This window comes from Trichechus manatus, unplaced genomic scaffold (assembly GCF_000243295.1).
Source record: "Trichechus manatus latirostris isolate Lorelei unplaced genomic scaffold, TriManLat1.0 scaffold00094, whole genome shotgun sequence".
NCBI lineage: Eukaryota > Metazoa > Chordata > Mammalia > Sirenia > Trichechidae > Trichechus > Trichechus manatus.
The window spans coordinates 6,634,399-6,650,830 of NW_004444030.1; positions in this window are offsets into that span (position 1 = coordinate 6,634,399).

Genomic DNA, 16,432 nt, shown 5'->3' on the forward strand with positions numbered 1-16,432 from the left:
GGAAAAAAAAAAAAAAAAAAAACTCCAAAAGGTAAATAAAATATTCATTCCTGCAATGTTTTAAAGAGCCTCCGTTAGTAAGCACATTCCCAGCGTTTGGACATGGACCCTGCACTCACTGCTTCCAGCAATAATTTATTTCAAATAATTTTGCTATTGGAGTGTGTTTTTGTGATAGGTGCTTTGACACCTCTGAAGGAAAATTCCAAACTATTCTGGAAACTATTTTGTAAAAGAGAAGCAGTCATGAGGCAGGATTACCAAGGGGAATTTTGGAAGCTGGCCACCAAATTAGGCAAATTTTCTTCTCCAAGGACCTGTAACTTATGTTCAGTTTCAGTATTTATATGGACACAGCCTTGCACTCTGATAGTTTTAAAATAAATTAAGCTGTACCAGAGAGCTGAGATCGGTGGCAGCCATGCTGGTCTCCCTGGAAAGCAAAAGGGCTCTCAGGAAAAGACAAGGAACTCAGCCCTTAATCATAGTGCCAATCACCTCTCATAAGGTGGATTGCTAAATGGATAGGAAAACATAACCCTTGTTCTAAAATTAGGAGATGAAGGATGATAAGGAGGAGGAGAAGGAAAGTGGGTAAAGACGAGGAGGAAGAGGGAGAGATTTCTGACTGGCAGTTCAAGCTAGGGAGAGGGAGATAGAGCTAAATGGAGAGAAGTGTTAGTGTAGATCAATAGCAAGATAACTCAGAGACTGGAGCATCTGGAAGGTAACCCAGGGAGAGACAAAGGCCATGTTGAACCATACCTGGCAAAGCCTGTAAAAACCAAAATCCAAACCAGTTGCCTTCGAGTGGATGGCTCATGGCGACGCCACAAGTGCCGAGTAGAACTGTGCTCCATAGAGCTTTTAAGGTTGTGTGAACTTTTAGAAGCAGATCACCAGGCCTGTTCTTCTGAGGCACCTCTGGGTGGGTTTGAACCTCCAACCTTTTGGCTATTAGTCGAACACTTAAGCATTTGCACCACTAGCCGCATAAAAAGAACAGAGATTACAGAAGCAGAAAGAGCTGAGTTCAAATTCTGGCTCCACTGCTTTCCAGCTGCGTGACCTTGGGCTTGTTACTTCTTTGGGCCTTGGTTTCCTCATCTGTAAATGAGATTAACAATACCTAACTTGCAGTGCTGTTAACAGGATTGAAAATAATGTGTATAAAGATGCTTGCACATTACAACTCCCTTAACATGGTATCCTAGCCCAGGACAAGCCCATGATTGTACTTAAGACTGGTTACCCTGGAATGTTCTGAGGTTGAACTGCTGGATTCTTGTGTAATTTAACTGTCTTGATGGAAGCCAGAGGATGAGACCACACCCCTGCAGGTGGAGGTGGAGCTTTCCCTGAGGGGAATGAGCATCTATTCTTGGACAACGTTGAGGTCAATCTGGGACAGGAAATAAAGACAGCGATGGTAGGCAAAGATACCAGGGGGCACTTCTTTCTCTATGGAGGTAGGGTGGTCTTATGATGGTTGGCCTTGGGCTTTTCTCCAGAAGATATACTATAGGGTCTTCTTTTTGGAGAGAAGAAAGATGACCTCTTTAAATGGTGGCCATCTTGGGGTAAGCTAGTGTCTTCTAGGCCCAGGAGCTCTGGACATCACCACAATAGTTCATCTCTATTTTGTGTTTTCCTTCTGCTCTCCCTGACTTTCAGTGAAGATTTTCAAAGAGTTGCAGACTACTCTCCACTATCCTGGTGGGGACATGGGCCTCAGCGAGGGACAAAGGGGTACAGGTGACAGTAGCTAAGGCCAGAGAGAAGCCTGTCTCTAGGTGCCGTGAGAAGAGCAGATAGGTGCCCATGGGAGCTAGGAGCAACATTTCAGAGTCTGAGCAGCAAATGACAACCAGAGAGGACTGTAGAAAACATGCTACCTTGCTCTAGTCACCCAAAAATGTAGGCAGGGCTTTCAGATACAGTCTGGACTGTATATAGCCAAGTGGAGTACCAAAAACCAGTTGCCATCGAGTCGATTCTGACTCATGCAACCCCGCGTGTCAGAGTAGAACTGTGTTCCATAGGGCTTTTAATGGCTGATTTTTTGGAAGTAGACTGCCAGGCCTTTCTTCTGAGGTACCTCTGGGTGGACTCAAAGCTCCAACCTTTCAGTTAGCAGACAAGCATGTTAACCATTTGAGCCACCCAGGGTCTCCAGCAAGTGGGGTAGGGACATTTAAAAGAAAGAAGAAACTCCTTTTAAGTGACACATTTCCTGATTATTGTTAACTCCAGTCTAGAATATGTTCATCATCTTCCAGCAAAAGATTAAAAAAAAACAAATTTCTACATTACTGGCTTTTGATGTGAGAAACTGTCTGCTGCCATGGCAGTCAGCTTCTCATAGGACCGTTTACCAAGAAAATCACCCATCGACCCCAACTTGTTCTAGGAAATTGCTGGCGGGCCCCAGAACACCTTCTGCATCAAACACTGAGCAATCCTTCTTCTTTTGAATGTGCCCAAACTGCTCACTTGTCCCCTTGCAGCTGCCCGAGGACTGCCAAGTGTACATGAAGACCAATTAGAGAGTCTCTCCTGCTTCCAAAAATCCCACCTTAATAGAACAGTTGCCAATCAGAGCCTGTCTCAGTATTTCCTCTTTTTTAATAGCAACAAATACGACCACCATTTATTGTACCCTTAATGTGTGCTCATTAAGCACTTAACATGCATGATCTCATTTAATTTTTGCAATCAAGCTATGAGACAGGTTTGTTTGTTTTTTTTTAAGAAAGTAGAACTGAATTCCATAGAGTTTTCTTTCTTTTCTCATTCAAAAATTCAGTATTTCCTCTTTTCAGTCTGTAAAACTTCTTTTCTAACATCTTTGAACCCCTGATGAAATGAAGATGATGGGGATGGGCTCCCTTGCCACAAGTTTATGAGTAAACAGCCTTTGTTAATTTTCTTTTCGACAGATGGGAAGTCATATGCAAAAACTATGGCATTTACCAAATGAAAGATTCAGAGAAAAGAGAAACTCTGGAGAATTGAATAATTTTCATTTCCTGGCAATTTCATCACAAGGAAACCTAGAGGAAGAGGGAAGGGAAGATGGGAGCTTATGACAATGAGGCCTGGAGCCAAAGAATGCCTTTACCTCTCCTACCTGCTCCATTTTATATAAACCTTCATGAGGGTCACAGAGTCTCGCTGTAGGTAACCAGGCAAGACGTTCCCTTAATGATGTGAATATCTGGAGAGGTAGAAAGGAAACTGGTCAGGGAGATGTCACTGGTACTCATGGGTAGAGCTAAGGCATAATTTAAACCAAATAAAATATATGCAGTATGACATATGACATCCAATCAAATTAATAAGTATTCAATGTATACCTTGTTCAGGGTCCAATACATAATGGATAATAAGTACTGTGTGATGGGAATTTCATTCAATTAAAGTAACTCTGGTCCTACTAAACGTTCTCACCTGTCAAATAATACAGATTCTAATTTGGGGACTTCCGCTGACTCTAGTCAATAGCATGGTAGGGTAGGGTGGATATGGGATTCTAAGATGCTCTTTGACCTCAATCTGGAGGGCGCCACCTAAAGTAACTGGATGTCTTCATTTAGGAAGAATTTTTGAGTCTATTTTCTCCAAAGGCAATGGGCACTTGTTAGCTTTATTTCACTCTAGGTAGGATATCATATAGCATTCCTTGTGTAACTAAAATGTCCCCAAGCCTCAGGAAAGTGTAGGTGCAAATGAGTTGATGTTGGCACTAAATGCCAGATTGTAATGGCTCTCAGCTCCCACGTGCGAGATGCGAGAACTCTCCCCACCCTGCCCCCCTCCAGTCTTCCCCACTTATTCTAGAGTTCTCAGGGGTACAAGCCAGTGCTGGTGAACACCCCGGCTTCAGCTCTTCTCTCAGGGCAAGCGGCCGCTTTCCCGCTGCTGCTGATCTTCATGAGAAAGCAGCTTTCTCAGAAACAGCCTCCTTTGCTGGTCACTACCCTGGGCTGTCAGAGAGGCAAAGCTGCCCTCAGGTTTAAAGCTGAATGAGCATGTGGGCTGGGAGGAAAACCTGGCTTCTCATCTCTGAAGTACTCGCCTCAGTCCCAAACCATCCAGCCTTAGTCCAGACACTCCCAGCCTTTCAGGACAGGCAAATCCTTCCACTTCTGTCTGGACTGTCTCTCCTCTGCGGAGCTCAAAACCAATCCCTCAGACCAGTTGGGGGAGGGGGGCAAACAGAACAGGAACCAGGCCCCATCACCAATTATTCCTTAATGCTTTTTCTCTTCTCCCGCCCTCTTGTGCATAAAATTCTCTCCCCTTTCTTCAGCAAAAATAAAAGTCCCCAGGTATTTCCACATTCAGAGCGGTCACCAACTAGCTGTTCCTTAAACAGCCAGACTGAATCCCAGTTTGGCCCAGCTAGGAGCGTGCAGATGCTTTTCATTTGAACTGAGCCTTGAATTTCTAGATGGAGGAGAAGAGGGGCAGCTTAAATCCCTATTTGACGCCGATTGGTTTCTAGATCTAGGACTGAGCTGAGGTCCAAGCATGGATCTGTGAGGGCAGCATGTGGATTGGTGAGGGCAACGTGTAGATCTGAGGACATGTGTGTACCTGTGAGGGCAACCTGCTGAGTGGTGAGGGTTTCCAAATTGTTGCCTGAAGCTGCTGGGGGTGGCTATGAGGGGAACACAATAATTTCTCCTTTAGGGCTGAGGGACCCCTCTAATCTCTCGAACCTGTGTCCAGAAAGCCTCTCCTGATCCTACTACTTGGAGGTGTAGCCTCTCTCTTTCTCTTTCAACTCAGCATACATCGAACAACTCACCCTTACCCTGCTTTAGGAGTTTTATGAACCAGCTCTATCTATACTCCATTTGATTGCAAGTCTCATAGAGCAGGAATCTCTTCCCCAGCCCAGGCTTTGTTTGTAGCAAAAGTCGAACAATATTTGTTCAAACTCATTGCCGTCAAGTCAATAGCGACCCAATAGGACAGAGTAGAACTGCCTCATAGGGTTTCCAAGGAGCGCTGGTGAAGTCGAACTGTCCACCTTTTCATTAGCTGCCATAGGTCTTAACCACTGCGCCAATAATATTTGTTCATTTCTATTAAATTCTGTTCAGTTAAATTGTGCTCACTTGTGACCAACTCTTCCTAGAATATGAAGGAGAAATCAAACTCTTTCAATAGAACAAACTCCATCCCTCCCAACTCCATGTCCTCACAGCACCCCGGCCATGTCCCAGCAGCCAGCACCAGTATAAACTTGCCCTCGCCCTCTGGGCCAGCTCTCCCAGTTCTCCTGCCCACAGCCTTGGTGTGCACTCTCCTGTCCCACTGTGTTCTAGGGAATGCCTGAAACTTCCTCCCAGCTGCAGCCCCTGGCTGCCTTCCCAAGCCCTTTGTGCCAGAGGCCCCTCCCCCACAGCTTTACCCACAGGCTGGAGCTCCCACCTGGCTCCCTTGGCCTTGTGACAGGAGGGTGAGAAATACCCATGTAAATCAACCACCTTTTAAATTGGCAAACACCTTTATTTTCTTTTGAGAATTGTAATACCTAGTTTGGTGAAACAGGAGGTTTCATGCATTGTTTGTGGAAGTGGGAGTTGTCCGTCACTTCTGGAAGGCAATTTGGCTGAACGTCAAGCACCTGAAAAATGTACATATCCTTCAATTCAGCGAATTTACTTCCAGCAAGTTTTCTGCAAACAGAAATAAAAAGATTGATGTGGTGGTAAGGGTGTGAGCATGTGGGTATCCTTGTTTGAAAGTGAATTGGCCCCGCATTTCAGGAAAATTACCTAGCATTATATATTAAATTTAAAAAAATGTGCATCCCTTCTGAACCAGTAATCCCAACTGCAGAGATCTACCCTAAAGAGGGAAACTCTAGTGGCGCAATGGTTATGCGCTCAGCTGCTAACTGAAAGGTCAGCTGTTCTAACCTACTCAGTGGCTGCGTGTGAGAAAAAAACTGGCAATCTGCTCCATAAAGATTACAGCCTAGGAAACCCTATGGGGCAGTTCTACTCTGTCATATAGGGTTGCTGAGTTGGAATCAGCTCAAGGGCACACAACAACAACCTCGTAGAAATAAGAATATCAGCATATAAAGGACCCCCGCCACCCCACCTCAAAAAAATCAAATGTGTTGCCCTTGAGTTATTCTGACTCACAGTGACCCCATGTGCTTCAGAGTGGAACTGTGCTACATAAGGTTTCCTTGGCTGTAATCTTATAGAAGCAGATCACCAGGCCTTTCTTCTGCAGTACCTGTGGGTGGATTCGAACCACCAACCTTTTAGTTAGCAGCCTAGAGCAAACCAGTTGTGCCACCCAGGGACCTATATAAGGTACACATGGATATTTAATGCAGCTTTGTTGGTAACTCCCCAAATTCTACAAATATCTATGCCCATTTGGGGGGAATGGCTGGATAAATTATGCTGTATTGGTATTCTGGAATATTATATAGTTACATAAAAAAGAATTAGGTCTGTATGTTTGAGATATAGTATTAAGTGAAAGTAACAATTGCAGATAAATATGTACAGTAAGACCCTACTTTTATGAAAAATAAACAAACTCATTCAACTATTCATTTATTCTTCCACCATACTTTTATTAAAGTTTAGTTAGTTCTGTGTCAGGCATTGGAGATATAGTGGTGAAAAATACATGATTGCTGCTTTCCTGTGTGTTATTTAAGCATAGAAAACCTATGGAAAGTAAATATACCTCAAGAAATCATGGAAGGAAGAGGAGAATATTCATCATTGCTTGAATTGTTTCAATGAATCTGTATCACTTTTGCAATTAAATAAAAAAAAATTAACACACACAAACAAAAAAATTATCCTAACAAAATAATCAGAGAGGCACTCAGGGATTTTTGTGACTGTACTGTGGTTACTAGCTCGGCTTTGGAGTCAGACAGACGTAAATGTGCTTCTACCTCTGCCACTTACTAGCTGTGAGATCCTGAGAAAGTCATTGATTTTTCTGTGTCTCAGTTTTCTTCTCAATAGAATAGAATGATAATAATATACAGCTTGAAAGGTGATTGTAAGGATTAAATCAGATGATGTAGGTAAAACATTTAGCACAGTGGCTGGCGTATAGTAAATGCTTAACAAATGGTAGCTTTTTATAAACAGTATATTTATTTATTGTAGTATTATTTATAATTGCAGAAAAAATTCAAACAACTTAAATGTCCAACAGTTGTTCTATAAATAATGTACCCAAAAAGGTCTCTCGTCCTCTGTTCCATTGTTTCTTCACCATTACACGTTGTGTAACATACTAACCCTCACCCCCCTCCACCCCAGGTCCCTTCTATTCCAGTAATTCTTAGCGGTATGGTACTTTATTTAGTAGCCTAGGATCAGTAGTTGGGAAATATGGCCTTGGTGATAGAAATTACTCCAGAGATAGCACGGATAGAATTTCGCAAGACCAGCGATTTAGCCATTGCAAATACCTTTTTTCAACAATATAGATGGTGAGTATACATGTGGATCTCACAGGATGGAATACACAGGAATCAAATTGACTACACCTGTGGAAGGAGACAATGGAGAAGCTCAATATCATCAGTCAGAACAAGGCCAGAAGCTGACTACAGAACAGACCATCAATTGCTCATATGCAAGTTCAAGTTGAAGCTGAAGAAAATTAAAACAAGTCCATGACAGCCAAAGTGTGACTTTGAGTATATCCCACCCGAATTTAGAGACCATCTCAAGAATAGATTTGATGCAATGAACACTAATGACTGAAGACCAGACCAGTTGTGGAATGACATCAAGGACATCATACACGAAGAAAGCAAGAGGCATTAAAAAGACAGGAAAGAAAGAAAAGACCAAAACGGATGTCAGAAGAGACTCTGAAACTTGCTCTTGAACGTAGAGCAGCTAAAGCAAAAGGAAGAAATGATGAAGTACAACAGCTGAACAGAAGATTTCAAAAGGGGGCTTGAGAAGACAAAGTAAAGTATTATAGTGAAATGTGCAAAGACCTAGAGTTAGAAAACCAAAAGTGAAGGACGTGCTTGGTATTTCTCAAGCTGAAAGAACTGAAGAAAAAATTTATGCTTCGGGTTGCAATACTGAAGAATTCTACAGGGAAAATATTAAAAGACAAAGGAAGCATCAAAAGAAGATGGAAGGAATACCAAAAATAATTAGTTAACACTCAACCATTTCAGGAGGTAGTATATGATCAAGAACTGATGGTACTGAAGGAAGATGTCCATGCTGCACTGATGGCATTGGCAAAAAACAAGGCTCCAGGAACTGATGGAATACCAGTTGAGATGTTTCAATAAACAGATACAGCTCTGGAAGTACTCACTTGTCTATGCAAAGAAATTTGGAAGACAGCTACCTGGCCAACTGACTGGCAGAGATTCACATTTGTGCCAATTCCAAAGAAAGATGATTCAACAGAAGGTGGAAACTATCAAACAATATCGTTAATATCACACACAAGAAAAAATTTGTTGAAGATCATTCAAAAGGAATTGCCACAGTACATCGACCAGGAACTGCCAGAAGCTCATACCAGAATCAGAAGAGGACGTGGAATGAGGGATATCATTGCTGATGTCAAATGGATCCTGGCTGAAAGCAGAGAAATACCAGAAAAATGTTTACTTGGGCTTTATTGATTATGCAAAGGCATTTGACTGTGTGACTCAACAAATTATGGATAACGTTGCAAAGAATGGGAATTCCAGAACACTCAATTGTATTCATGAGGAACCTGTACATAGGCAAAGATGCAGTCATTCTAACAATACAGGGATATACATCACGGTTTAAAGTCAAGAAAGGTGTGTGTCAGGGTTGTATCATTTCACCATATTTATTCAATCTGTATGCTGAGCAAATAATCCGAGACGCTGGACTATATGAAGAAGAATGAGGCATCAGGATTGGAAGAAGATGCATTAACAACTTGCAATATGCAGATGACAAACCTCACTTGCTGGAAGCAAAAAGGACTTGAAGCACTTACTGAAGAAGTTCAAAGACTACAGCCTTCAGCATGGATTACACTTCAACATAAACAAAAATCCTCACAACTGGACCAATAAGCAACATCCTTATAAATGAAGAATATATTGAAGTTGTCAAAGATTTCATTTTACTTGGATACACAGTCAACGCCCATGGAAGCAGCAGTCAAGAAATCATCGATGTATTGCACTGGGCAAATCTGTTGCAAAAGACCCATTTAAAGTGTTAAAAAGCAAAGTTGTCACTTTGAGGACTAAGGTGCACCTGACCCAAGCCATGGTATTTTCAGTAGTCTCATATGCATGCAAAAACTGGACACTGAATAAGACAACTGAAGAAGAACTGATGCCTTTGAATTTATAGTTGTTCAAGAATATTGAATATTGAATATACATGGACTGCCAGAAGAACAAACAAACCCATCTTGGAAGAAGTATAGCCAGAATGCTCCTTAGAAGTGAAGATGGCAAGACTTCGTCTTATGTTCTTTGGACATGTTATCAGGAGGGACTAGTTCCTGGAGAAAGACATCATGCTTGGTAAAGTAGAGGGTCAATGAAAGAGAGGAAGACCGTCAATGAGATGTATTGACACAGTGGCTGCAACATTGGGCTCAAGCATAGCAAAGATTATGATGATGGCGCAGGACCAGGTAGTGTTTTGCTCTGTTGTACACAGGGTCACTGTGAGATGGAACCTACTCGACAGCACCTAACTACAACAACATATTGCCTTGGTGGTTCAATGGTGGAATTCTCACCTTCCGTGCAGGAGACTTGGGTTCAATTCCCAGCCAATACACTTCAAGCTCAGCCACCACTGTCTGTCATTGGAGGCTTGTGTGTTGCTGTGACGCTGAATAGGTTTCAGCAGTGCTTCCAGACTAAGATTGAGTCAGGAGAAAGGCCTGGTGATCTACTTCCAGAAATCAGCCAATGAAAACTCTATGGATCACAATAGTCCCATTTGCAACCAAGCTGTGGTTGAGGGTCTTCTTCTCTTTCACTGACCCTCTACTTTACCAAACATGATGTCCTTCTCCAGCGACTGGTCCCTTCTGATAACATGTCCAAAGACAAGTTGTGTTTCGTTCAGTTGTGCATGGAGTCATTATGAGTCAGGGGCACTTTGAGTTGGGGGCCACCATGAATCGAGGGCTGACTTGACAGCAGCTAACAACAACAGCAATAAAAAACATACTGCACTGAGACAAGTTATTCAAGGTGAATTCAAGGTCAGCTTCAATTGCCAGCATTGTTGAAAGTGCCTTGATCTCATTCTTTGAAAGCTTCTTAAATGTTCATTGAAATTAGTCTTTAAGTCCTTATAAATTTGCTGTCACCAGATCCAAGTGGAATCATGGTCCAAAAGAACACTGAAAGGAACACAGAAAAGTTGAGAATTTTTGACCACAGACTCAACGCAAACATCTCCTTCACCCTGCTCTTCCCTTTGTTATCCTCTGTGTTCTACCTTGCTTCTGTTCCCCTTCTCTATCACTTTCATCAAAGGCTTAATTGTGGGCCTGGATTTTGATCACAGATTTATTAAACAGTTAAGTGAATGGCCCTTGAATGATGATTCCTTAGTAATGAGGCACATTCAGAAGGAGAAGAGCAGGTCAAGCATGGGTGTAATTTGGAAGAGCTTGACATCATCCGTTTCATCTTTGACAGGGTTAATCACAGCTCCAGTTTTTCAAGCCCTGGACTTGCTGGACTGTGCCAGTCGAGGTTATTTGGGGTACCCCAAATTAATTTTAAAGATATATGGCTACCTAGAGTTCACTGAGTTATCAGCTCAAGATATTAAAAAAAAAAATTACTCACTTGATTTCCCTTCAAATTATGAACCAGAAAATAAATTATCTTGAAATAGCTAGAAAATAATATACCATTCTATTAGAAAAAGATCAATAGAAGCTGCTGTATTTACAGGCCAAGGCAGATTCTAAGAATCTACCTCTTTGAAGACAACATATAGAACATGGTAGATGAATTGCTGAGTATTGAGTTAATCTTATTCAATAAAGATTTAATTGGTATCTCTTCTGTATAAGACACCATTTTAGATATTGTGGGGGATCTAAAAATAACTCTCTGATGGAGTTCATTGTGTAAGCATAAACCCATTGTCAAGTCGATTCTGACTCTTAAGGACCCGATATGACAGAGTACAACTGTCTCATAGGGTTTCCAAGGCTATAATCTTTAAGGGAGCAGTCTGTCACATCTTTCTCCCACGGAGTGGCTGGTGGGTTCAAACCACCAACCTTTCAGTTAGCAGCCGAGCACTTAACCACTTTGCTACTAGGGCTCCTTTTGTGTAAACATGCACGATCCTAGGCAGAATATCAGAGCCATAAGAGTCCATATTCCATGGGGATTTCCAGAAAACAGAGAGCCCATCTGTGAGGAATCTGGAAAAGCCAGAAGTGGTAATATTTGAAATGGGTTTTTAAATATAGGATTTTAAAAACTTTTCTACTTTAATTATAAACTTAAAAAATTACAAGTATAACGTGAGTTTTCTAAGAAGTCAAATCATACAGAAGTGTATAAAGAGAATATTAACTGTATACCTTTTACCTTCTCCAACCCCACCTCCTCCGTGAAGCAACCAATATTAAGAGTTTGGAATGTCCTTAGACACCTAAACATATAGAGTTGTCTAAAACTTTACTTTTTTGTGGTTATTGATTATTTTTCTCTTAAGAAATAGGATATACAGGCACTTCACCAAAGAGGACATTCAGGTGGCTAACAAACACATGAAAAGATGCTCATAATCATTAGCCATCAGAGAGATGCAAATCAAAACTACAATGAGATTCCATCTCACCCCTGCAAAAATGGTACGGATCAAACAAACAGAAAACAGCAAATGCTGGCGAGGTTGTGGGGAGACTGGAACGCTTATACCCTGCTGGTGAGATTGTAAAATAGTACAACCACTATGGAAAATGATATGGTGCTTCCTCAAAAAGCCAGAAATAGAAATAACTTACGATCCAGCAATCTCACTCCTAGGTTTATACCCTAGAGATATAAGAGCAGTGACATGAATAGACATATGCACACTTACGTTCATTGCAACATTAGTCACAACAGCAAAAAGACCAAAACAACCTAAGTGCCCATTAACGGAAGAATGGATAAACAAATTGTGTATATATACAACTGAATACTACACAACTATAAAGAATAATGACGAGTCCGTGAAACATCTTATAACATGGATGAATCTGGAGGACTTTATGCTTAGTGAAATAAGTCATCACAAAAGGACAAATATTGTATGTTCTCACTTTTATAAAAAGTACAGAATAGGTATACACATAGAAAGCAATGTTCTTTGGTGGTTACTAGGGATGGGAGGAGGAAGAAGAGGAATCACTTTCTAGATATTAGACACTTGTTATTTTTGGTGATGCTCCCCAATATGGGTGAAGTCTGCACAACTTGTCCAAGGTAAATGAGGACACTAAGAAGTATGCAAGAATAAGGAACAATTTCAGTAAATGCTATAACACACAATTTTGCAATGACAATCACAACCAAAAATATGTGCGTGGTTACATAAGTAGATATGTATGCACATATGTGTATAGGGAGGCACATGTGAGTATATGGGTGCACATGTATAGGTGTATCCGTAGGCATATGTATCTACACGTTTTGTGTGCTGCATATGTATTTATATATATAATCAACCACATAGCAGACACAGTTACGGATACTTCCTAGAGATAACCAAATACTTCATGGGATTGGTTTACTGCGTTTGAAGTCTTGGGACCATCATCTTGTGGTACAACTCAGTCAATTCGCATAAAACAGTTCATAAAGATAATGTTCTATGTCCTAGTTTGGTGAGTAGTGTCTGGAGTCTTAAAACCTCACTAGCAGCCAAGACTGAAAGAAGAAAGTAGTCCACAGGACTAATAGCCCACATGAACTAGTAGCCTGATCTAGCTAAGACCAGAAGAATTAGATGGTGCCTGGCTACAACTACCAATCATTCTGACCAGGGACACAGTAGAAGATCCTAGATAGAAAGGGAGAAAAATGTAGAACAAAACTCAAATTCCCAAAAAAGACCAGACTTACTGGACCGATAAAGACTAGAGGAACCCTCAAGACTATCACTCTAAGAACCCTTCGAACTTGGAACTGAAGCCACTCCTGGTGGTCACCTTTCATCCAAATAATAGATTGGCTTATAAAATAAACAATATCACCCATGACTACTCTGCTCCCCTACATAATCAATATATGAGACCACATGGTCAACATTTACCCTAAAACAAAGATGAGAAGCTAAGGAAGGACAGGAAAGTTAGATTAATGGAAATAGAAGAGAAATAATGAGAATGTTGACACATTGTGAAAAATGTAATCAATATCATGGAATAATTTGTCTAAAAATTGTTAAATGGGAACCTAATTTGCTATGTAAACGTTCACGGAAAATGCAATAAAATATTTTTAAAAAGAAAAGAAAAACAAAGGATATATATGTATATTATTTTGTCACTTATCTTTTTTCATTTAATAAAATCCTGGACATTTTCTCAGCTAAATACTTATTGATTCAACTCATTCCTTCTAATAGATGCACAATGTTCTATAGATGACTGCTCCAGAAATCAGTTCACCATTTCCATAGTGATAGACATTCAGGTCATTTCCAGGATTTTGTCATTACACAAAGAGTAGAACCTTGTCATGAAGAGATAGAACCAAAAAATTGAAGACCAAAGAATTCTAATAACTTTAGGTTACAGTGACCATGCTCCGCATAGCTTCTTTCTCTAGTCATTGCATTGTTAGCAGCTGTGCTAATAGAAATCCTCTTCTTAGAGGTCCATCTGGTTTCTGGGCTTTTCAGTTATCACTAATGATATTCACAGGCCTTGTTATTTTTAATGTTATGCCAGAGATCCAGTCATTTTTCCTTTAAATCATTTCTTCCTTGTTCCTACACCCTCTTCTCACACCCTGTTCATAACCTGCCCATGTATCTTTTTCAGTGAGCCTGCCCCTATATCCCCTACTAAGGGATCAATGGGCCAAGTCCCTCTGTTCCTCTGACCACCACAGATGGAAGTGTAGTGGACATGTGATCCAAGCTGGGCCAATTAGACTCTGTCTTCTGAGAATTTAGAATTGGGACCTAGAGATGTGGTCAGGTCTGTATGAGGTGATTAAACAGCTGAGGTGGAGGCTTGTATTTGAGCTAAGAACTTGCCAAAGCAGGGAGACCCTGGGTGGTGCAAAGGGTTAACATGCTTGGCTACTAACCAAAAGGTTGGCAGTTAAAGTCCACTCAGAGGCAACTCTGAAGAAAGGCCTGGTGATCTACCTCTAAAAAATCAGTGACTGAGAACCCTATGGAGCACGGTTTTACTCTGACACACATGGGGTGACCATGAGTCAGGTGCTGACTCTATGGCAACTGGTTACTTGCCAAAACAGAGAGGAACAAACTGCATGGAAAAGGGTGAAGAAGGATACCAATATAGAGAGAGGATGGGAAGTGGGGAGGGGGGAGAAAGAGAGAGAGACAGAGAATGAAAGGAAGATGGAGGAGGAGGAGGAAGGAAGGAGAGAGCGAGGAAGAGAGAGAAACGTTCTTCACTTCTATTGATTCTTCATTTCTGGTTACAGTCCCATATGAGGTCTGACTGTACTGTCTGGGGTTCTATAAGACACCCCTGTTTCCTTTTGCTTAAATTAGTTTGAGTGTGTTTTTTTGTTTTAAACTTGCAACCAAGTAATCCCTAATTTAGACTATTGGTAAGGAGTGGAGTCAAGGGAAAGTTGTACTTCCTCATCAAATATAAGCTAAAAGAGAGAGAGCACAGCTATCTCACTGGGAGATATAATAGTTTATATTTCTTCTCTGTAAGAAGAGATATCGACTGTGTGATGTATTAATAGCAAGATTTTTATCACTATTGGATATATCTCCATAGTGTAAAGATTAGCGATTGATTGTCTATTTACAATAAATGTTTTCCTAAGAAATTGAAAAAAGTTCATAATGTTCCATGCAGGGAAAACCGTCATACTTGGCCTGGCTGCTAGAGGAGAGAATGCACATGGAAGTTTAAGATCAGTCTTCTGGCCCCTAGACTGACTTGTCCATGGGGTAACATGTGGTAGCTACTCTGGCCTTGGGTTAGCCTATGACAAAGAGCACTAAGATTTAGCCATCATTACTATTATTCACCGCTGGATGAGGTACAGCCTCACATAGTTCTACAACAGGGTAATGCTGATGGGAACCGAGCCATTGGAAGAATCAGGGCTCTCAACGTGGTATCAGGGAAAGAGAGTGGGCTTTGGAATCAGAGATGGCTGAGTTGGGTTCTACCACATCCCAGTTGTGTAACCTTGGAAAGTGGAGCCTCATTTTCTCTTCTGCAAAGTGAGGACAAAAGTTATTGGGAGGATTAAACGAAATAATGCATGTAATGTTTGACATCATACTTGGCACACAGTGAGCACTGAACAATATTAATTCCATCCTTTGGTCTATGTTTTCTCCCCTGCCCCTAGCTCTTCTTCCTACTAATCCCTAGGGTCCCTTTGATTCCTATCCTTCATAATGTAGAGGCCTTGCTGCCCTCCTCCTGGTGCAATGGAGCAAGGTTCTGAGCGAAACCCACAAGAGACCATAGTGTCCCAGCCAGTGAGAAAGATGGTAAGTGAGAGTGGTCGAGTCCTGAAGGAGTATGAGGAGAGTGGGTGGGCACACGTGTAGCAAAACTAATTGTGTATATTGCTGAAATGAAAAACTATCAGACAAAACCTTTTAGAACCAACCGTTGAGCTGCTTTACTACTACAAAGACCAGCTCTGACAAATGATTAAAATGCCTGCTTGTTTGGAGACGTAGCCATAGTAAATGGCATATACTTGATCCCTGGGCTGTTTGTTCATTAGCTAATGGCTGTTCCCTAAGCTGTTTTCTGAGCTGGCGGCTATAGCTGTTTATAATTTAATGTTGATTAAATATGGCCATATGTTGGAATTTTATAAAGATTTACCAGTCCTCTCTCTGAAGAGTTTACAAGCTAGAGTGAATAGATACAAAGATACACCCAGACATACATGTGAGGGATAATATAGGAAATAACTTTTTAAAAATTAGGCCGTGTATTGGAAGCTCCATAGACATGTCCAAACTCCCTGAGGGACTGAATTACTGCGCTGAGGGCTGTGGGGACCACAGTACGGGGGAACATCTAGCTCAATTGGCATAACATAGTTTATAAGGAAAATCTTCTACATTCTACTTTAATGAGTAGCGTCTGGGGTCTTAAAAGCTTCTAAGGGGCCGTCTAAGATATTCCACTGGTCTCACCCCGTCTGGAGCAAGGGAGAATGAAAAAAACCAAAGACACAAGGGAA